The sequence below is a fragment of the Triticum aestivum genome, chromosome 3D (genome assembly GCF_018294505.1).
Source record: "Triticum aestivum cultivar Chinese Spring chromosome 3D, IWGSC CS RefSeq v2.1, whole genome shotgun sequence".
Classification (NCBI taxonomy): Eukaryota; Viridiplantae; Streptophyta; class Magnoliopsida; order Poales; family Poaceae; genus Triticum; species Triticum aestivum.
In genome coordinates, this window is record NC_057802.1 from 211,774,881 (window position 1) to 211,782,556 (window position 7,676).

At 44.5% G+C, this 7,676-nt stretch overlaps 1 long non-coding RNA gene across 3 annotated transcripts; it reads left to right on the forward strand.

The window, feature by feature from the left end:
* Positions 1–520: 520 nt before the first annotated feature.
* Positions 521–4,282, forward strand: LOC123078261 (uncharacterized). Of its 3 annotated transcripts, none has more exons than XR_006437285.1 (4): positions 521–1,050; positions 1,682–1,699; positions 1,803–3,176; positions 3,678–4,282. It is a non-coding gene; the product is annotated as an uncharacterized lncRNA (long non-coding RNA). The 3 variants fall into 3 exon arrangements; XR_006437286.1 differs by having other exon boundaries at positions 3,798–4,282; XR_006437284.1 differs by having other exon boundaries at positions 1,803–4,282.
* Positions 4,283–7,676: the final 3,394 nt, after the last annotated feature.

The window sequence follows — 7,676 nt, forward strand, 5'->3', positions numbered from 1 at the left end:
TTGTAGTCGATGCTATTTGGTTTATTTTGTGGAAGGTTAAATGTTCATATCCTCAAGCATAGTCAATAAACCTCTAATCTTGAACATGAATATGATTTGTGAGTAGTTACTTTTGTTCTTGGGACATGGAAAAGTCTTGTTGTAAGTAATCATGTGTTGTTGGTATCGTTTGATATTTTGATGATATGTACGTTGTTGCTTCCTTTATTGGTGTCATGTGAATGTTGACTACATGACACTTCACCATACTTGAGCCTAAGGGAATGCATTGTGGAATAATAAGTAGTTGATGGGTTGCTAGAGTGACAGAAGTTTAAACCCTAGTTTATGTGTTATTTTGTAAGGGGTTGATTTTGACCCATATGTTTTATGCTATGGTTATATCTATCTATACCTATACTAATTCTAGACTCTCTAAAAATTCCCACGTTAATTAGATTTTACGAGCCGTTAATCTTGTGAGGCTTAGTTATTACGATTAAGATTAACCCATCTAATCGTCAACCATCTAATTATCAGCCAACCCTAGCCGCCCTCCTCTTCCTCATGCGTCCAGCGTTGGCTGCTCCCCAGATTGCATCTCCTCTCTTTGTCTCGATCTACTGCGTCCCGCCCAATGAAGAAACTGTCTCCCTCAATCCTTCTCTCAGGCCATCTCCCTCAATCCTTCTCTGAGGCCGTCTCCCACATAGACTCCTTCAAGCCTCTCCATCCATGTGTGTCGAGCAATCCTTGCTTTTCCCCATGTGTCCAGCAACCTATCCCTCCTCTTCCCCATGTGTCCAGCGTTGGCCACTCCCCCAATTGCACCTCCTCTCTGCATCTCGATCTGCTGCGTTCGTACCAGTACATCCACGCCATGGTCTTTCTCATACTACGGTGGAGAATCAGATGGGCAGATGACACCCAGTCTTATTATTTTTTATTTGGGGGATGAAGAAGACAAGGGAGAGCACACCATACTGCTGGAGAAGAATTATTTAATCCATCGCTGCTGTTAGGACTCATGCATGCCCTCTTGCCGGAAAAACAACAGCAGCAGTTACCCCGGTAATTGTTCTTATTCTGTATATTTTAAAGTTGTGTCTCAGAAATCTATTTATGTGTCAAATTGACAATCAGGCGAGGCATGTAGACCTCAGAACCATGTACGATTATATATACCAATGTTGTGTTGAAGTCTTACTTATGAATGAATTTGATTGCTATGCAGCACTAATAGTAATACACAAAATCTATACCAATGAGAATAACTACAGGACATGTGACTGAAATTTCCCAAGGAAATCTCTTTGCATGTTCATATAATTTAGTTTAAGTATAAATCAATCTTTTGATCACCCAAATCCAGTAGGCTATCACTAGCGGCCAGGCAAGATCAACACAATAGAGGAACCCAACTTGACTAAATCACATTAAATAAAGAAGCTTTATCCAACGGATCTGTTAGCATTACCTACTCGCCATGGCCATGTACGATGTCAGAACATGAAGAATTGGTACGTGCTCATTATGTTTACGCCACAGTATACCTATTGCATCTATAATAATTATATATATATATTAGTACACACCCTGAGGAGTAAAGTTATTTTGGTGTGTACTAACAATAATCCATTTAATATGGTGCCTTCTGTGTTGAAGAAACATGTGTGTAACCTTTCCTAATTTTAATGTGCAGGTATGGCATGCAAGCAAAGTAAGGAGCAACACCTTAATCACTAATAATGGACTAATGCATGCTAACTTTCCAGATGAACCTCATATTTGATTGATCATTTCTTTCTTTTGCCTAATAACAGGTACAACTTGATAATTTTGAGCTCTTCTTATACTATATCAGCGATGATTGTGGCAACCCTACACATAGTGAAGCAATTTGGGAAGATAACATAGAGCTTTCAGTTGAGCGATTTCTTAAGGCCCAGTAAGCATGGGATTACATACATAGCATTTTTCCTTTTTCCAGGTGTGTATGATTTTCTTGATTAATCTTTCTAAAAATATGCCTCCTTTTCTTTAGTTGGTCTGAGGGGAAGGGGATTCCTTCAAATTAAAGAACAGAATTAACACCAACACAAATTCAATCCCCAATGTCTGCAGTTGATCTGTTCCATGCTTTCAACTGAGGTGCGGGACTCCATACATAAATTTTAAGGTTCAAGTAAATATTATAATGGCACATGGTTCGCCAATTTTAATTATTTTTATTCTACTCACACATTATGATTTTTCCTTCGATGATTAACTTCACATTGAATTCTTTCTCAAGAAGTAACTATTAAATTTGTATGAAAAATAAATTTATTAATGTTATTATTATATTCCACATGGTTTTGCACCTATATACTATGATGGCACAATTGGAGAATCATGTGTCAGTAACAAAAACCAATTCAGGAATCATCAATGGAATATATTTCCTGCAGAGGCCAGCATGTACATGTGACTGCATGCATATACATGGTAGGTGTTGTTTAGGCGCAGCATATACAGTGGTAGCATGGCAACCAGAGATAGCGGCAGAGCTTCATGGCTTCGATGACCCCTGGCCCGTAAACCTACAAAGAACTTGCCGAATAGCCGTACCTCTTTGATGTCGTTGAGTTTCTCCTCGGTTGTCCATTCCCATCTCCACAGGCAAGTAGCCTGCCGTCATTATTTTAATTTCCTAATTTATTTCCAGTCTATTGGACTCACGAGGAATCCCAATAAATTATGTTGATACCTGGCGTCTTATAAAAAAGAAATTCACCATGTACGTGCCCATCAAATTCAGTCTAGACTTTAATATGTTGTGGATAGGAGCCAATTCAGTAAGTTGTGGCGCGAACAACTAAACAATGGGTGTACGGAGCTCACTAAATATCTTACTTTATTAGAATTTCTACTAATTCATTTGATTCCTTTCTTCTACGGTGTTTTAACTCCTAATAATCTTCTGACAATGAAGTGGAGGACGATGTGTAGTTCTATCTCTAACGGTGAGGCTGTCCAGTGAACAAAACTGCAGCGTACTGGTGACACTGTGATCCCAGCTCTATTCTTCGTCCTTCAAAGAAAATCCATCACAGAATAAAGAACCATGCAATCAGCATAGTCCCTAAATTTTTATCAATAAAAACTCGGTTCAGTACTGGTGGTCTGCAACTCTGCATCCTCTTCAGTAGCACTAGGTAATCTATATGCAGTAGAGACAGTTCATTCTGATGTTTATGGAAAGCTTAAATTATGTGTTTCCGTGTTACCATATGTTAGCCAACAAAATGAGTTGATGTTGTGTTTCCATGCTACACGTATATGTTTCATTCAAGTATGTTCTAAATCTCCAGTTATCTGCCTGGTACATCTCTGACTATCCTTTGTGTCAGAGTTAATTATGTGAAGGTATGATGATTAGGATCAAATATCCTTCGTGTCAAAGTTATATGTTTGTATACTTTTTATTAGATCGGGTAGTTAGATTTTAAACCGACTGGCCATACATGTAGCTCAAATAGTATTTGAGCTGCACATGTTTCTTAGTTGCATATATAGTTCTGTGATGTATGAAAAAATGGAGTCAGAATTCAGAGATTAAATATGACCGTAAACATGAATGTTTTTCTTTCATATTGCTAGGCTGGGGAACTATATTTCTGAATTTTGAGTAATGGAACAACATTTTTGTATTGCAGCACTGAATTTTGTTTAGATGACCTTGGAGCTTTTCAATAGTGCCATGTACAACTTTAGCAAGAAGCATCTTCTATCTGGTGTTGTGTTCTCCAACTATATTTTTCCTATTTTTTGGCTAGATGCTGGATGAAATTCCTGCCGGAGATTTTTTTATTTCATTACCAGAGATACAAGTGAAAGTCGAAGGAGAATCTATGAAACGACCATCGGGTTCTATGATAAATTTGTTTGTGGGAGAGAATGGTGCGTAGTCAGCAATAACAAGCCCTGATCAGCAGGGTCTGAGAGTGGCATGAGTATTTGGTATGTTCTACTCTACAAGCAAAAATAAAGCACATTGGTATTTCTGATTAATGTGAAAATAACTTATCATTATCTGTACCGGAGATTTCATTGGTTCTTACGGACATTACCATTGTAACTGCTATTCTGATAAAGGTGGTGGCGCCAAACCACTACAGAACAAGAAATTTAAGGATTGGTGGTAATGTTATTTCTTTGCACTTACTAATATAGTAATATGGTGATTTGCGTGTATGATTATGGAATTGGTCACTTTATTATATATGATCAGCAAGAAAAAGATTGAGTGGAATTATTTTCACAAGGATTTGTACATTCATTTGCATTGAAATTGTTCTTTAGATGGTTGTCTTTATGATGTGCAATAGAGGGACAAGGTCACTCTGCATATCTATATTTCATTAATTACCACAACGAGACGTAAAAAGAGTACTATTATCATATATTCAATGAACTTTCAATAATGTTGTCGGTGTCCTGGGAACGGGGTCCCAGACTTGCCTGCCTGCAGCCCACGACGTGCCTCCACCAGCGGGCCCGTAAGGCCCATCTTCATTAGCAAACACTCAAGACCCTCGCCAGGGGCCAAGCCTCGCGAGGCGGACGACGCAAGACCTCCTCGGGGGCAGCCTCACTAGGCTGGCTCGCGAGGGGCGGAGAGATCAAGGCAAGGGGCACCTCGCGAGGTCCCTGTGACGCAATCCATGACGACCAAGGCCAGGCGGGCGCCAGCGCGCGCAGTGTACTCGTTTCCTCTTTGGTGCTAAAGAGGCAAGCGCAGGCGAGGAGTCCCGAGGCATCAGGCAAAGGTTGCCATATCGGTGCAACAAGACCAAGACCGGCCGGATGGCAGGATGGAGGTCACCATGGAGCCCAGGACGGCGGCATCGCCAGAGCCTTTGGCAGGCGAAGACCATCTTTAGTCAGGATAACTTGTACTAGTTGTCTCCCTTCAAAATTGGCCGTTGTTGGATCCCTTCCTGCTCAATATTTGGACTAGCCACCATAGTAGGACGGACGGATCCAGATTTAGATCACCCTCATCCACCCAAGCTCACTAACCTCAAGAACACCTCTCCTCAGGAGGCTGTTCTTCCCTTGTACTTGTTCATCCCCAGCCCAAGAGGCAATCCACCACACCACACTGGAGTAGGGTATTACACCACATCGGTGGCACGAACCAGTATAAACCCCTTGCCCTTTGTTCTGTGAGTTTGATGCGTTTCGCCTTGAGATCGTGGAGAGCGTGTGAGCTAAAGGGAGGAGAGATCTTTGTGCGCACCCCAGAGTTCAAACCTTAAGGGTTTTGCCGGAACCCGAAATCCAACATTTGGCGCGCCAGGTAGGGGTGCGCTGAAGCTTTCCTCCCATCGACCCACTCCGCCACCTCCGCGCCTTGTCCCCATGGCCGGCGTTGCTCCCCCGACCGAGATGACGGACGCCCATGACAGTGTCAGGGGGCTCAGGGCCTTTGCCCCCACCTTGCGACAGGTGCAATGGACGCCCAAGTTCAAGCCGGAGATGCCGCCGCTTTATGACAGCGTGGCGGATTCGTCGACCTTCCTGCTGGCATATGAAGATGATGTCCTGAAGGCTGAGGGCGACGACAAGGTCATGGCCAACTGGCTTCCCATGGCCCTCGCTGGTGCACCACGCACCTGGCTGCTCGCCCTCCCGGGATCCTCGGTGGCATCTTGGGAGGAGCTGCGCGGCCTCTTTGTCGCGCGCTTCGCCGCACCGGCGCCCCTCGCCGTCGCGGCCCTTCGGCGGCTCGCAAGCACCGCCTTCGGACCGTCACACCAAGTCGTTCTTTCACCAAATTGGCGCAGCTTCTGTGCAGCAAGAAGCTCCCCCGGGTTGGGCGGCACCCAAGTCCGACCTCAACTTCTACTCGGGGGATCACCCCGTCACCACCGTCGGCTCGGGCGTGCCCCCAATGCTTGGCAGGCCCACCATCTTGTTGGGAAACGTAGTAATTTCAAAAAAATTCCTACGCACACGCAAGATCATGGTGATGCATAGCAACGAGAGGGGAGAGTGTTGTCCACGTACCCCCGTAGACCGACAGCGGAAGCATTATCACAACGCGGTTGATGTAGTCGAACGTCTTCACGATCCGACCGATCAAGTACCAAACGCACGGCACCTCCGAAGTTCTACACACGTTCAGCTCGATGACGTCCCTCGAACTCCGATCCAGCCGAGTGTTGAGGGAGAGTTTCGTCAGCACGACGGCGTGGTGACGATGATGATGTTCCACCGACGCAGGGCTTCGCCTAAGCTTCGCGACGGTATTATCGAGGTGTAATCTGGTGGAGGGGGCACCGCACACGGCTAAAATATCGTATATCAAGTGTGTTCTTAGGTGCCCCCCTGCCCCCGTATATAAAGGAGCAAGGGGGAGGCCGGCTGCCTATGGGGCGCGCCAAGGAGAGGGGGGGAGTCCTCCTCCTAGTAGGAGTAGGACTCCCCTTTCCTAGTCCTACTAGGAAAAGAAGGGGGGAAGGAAAGAGAGGGAGAGGGAGAGGGAAAGGGGGCTGCGCCCCCCTCTCCTAGTCCAACTAGGACTCCTCTGGGAGGGGGCGCACCACCTCCTGGCTGCTGCCCTCTCTCTCCCCTCAAGGCCCACTAAGGCCCAATACTTCCCCGGGGGGTTCCGGTAACCCTCCGGCACTCCGGTTTAATTCGAAACTTCTCCGGAACACTTCCGGTGTCCGAATATAGTCGTCCAATATATCAATCTTTATGTCTCGACCATTTCGAGACTCCTCGTCATGTCCGTGATCACATCCGGGACTCCGAACAACCTTCGGTACATCAAATCATATAAACTAATAATAAAACTGTCATCGTAACTTTAAGCGTGCGGACCCTTTGGGTTCGAGAACTATGTAGACATGACCGAGACACCTCTCCGGTCAATAACCAATAGCGGGACCTGGATGCCCATATTGGCTCCTACATATTCTACGAAGATCTTTATCGGTCAGACCGCATAACAACATACGTTGTTCCCTTTGTCATCGGTATGTTACTTGCCCGAGATTCGATCGTCGGTATCTCGATACCGAGTTCAATCTCGTTACCGGCAAGTCTCTTTACTCGTTCCGTAATACATCATCCCGCAACTAACTCATTAGTCACAATGCTTGCAAGGCTTATAGTGATGTGCATTACCGAGTGGGCCCTGAGATACCTCTCCGACAATCGGAGTGACAAATCCTAATCTCGAAATACGCCAACCCAACAAGTACCTTTGGAGACACCTGTAGAGCACCTTTATAATCACCCAGTTACGTTGTGACGTTTGTAGCACAAAAAGTGTTCCTCCGGTAAACGGGAGTTGCATAATCTCATAGTCATAGGAACATGTATAAGTCATGAAGAAAGCAATAGCAACATACTAAACGATCGGGTGCTAAGCTAATGTAATGGGTCATGTCAATCACGTCATTCTCCTAATGAGGTGATCCCGTTAATCAAATGACAACTCATGTCTATGGCTAGGAAATATAACCATCTTTGATTAACGAACTAGTCAAGTAGAGGCATACTAGTGACACTTTGTTTGTCTATGTATTCACACATGTATTATGTTTCCGGTTAATACAATTCTAGGATGAATAATAAACATTTATCATGATATAAGGAAATATATAATACTTTATTATTGCCTCTAGGGCATATTTCCTTCA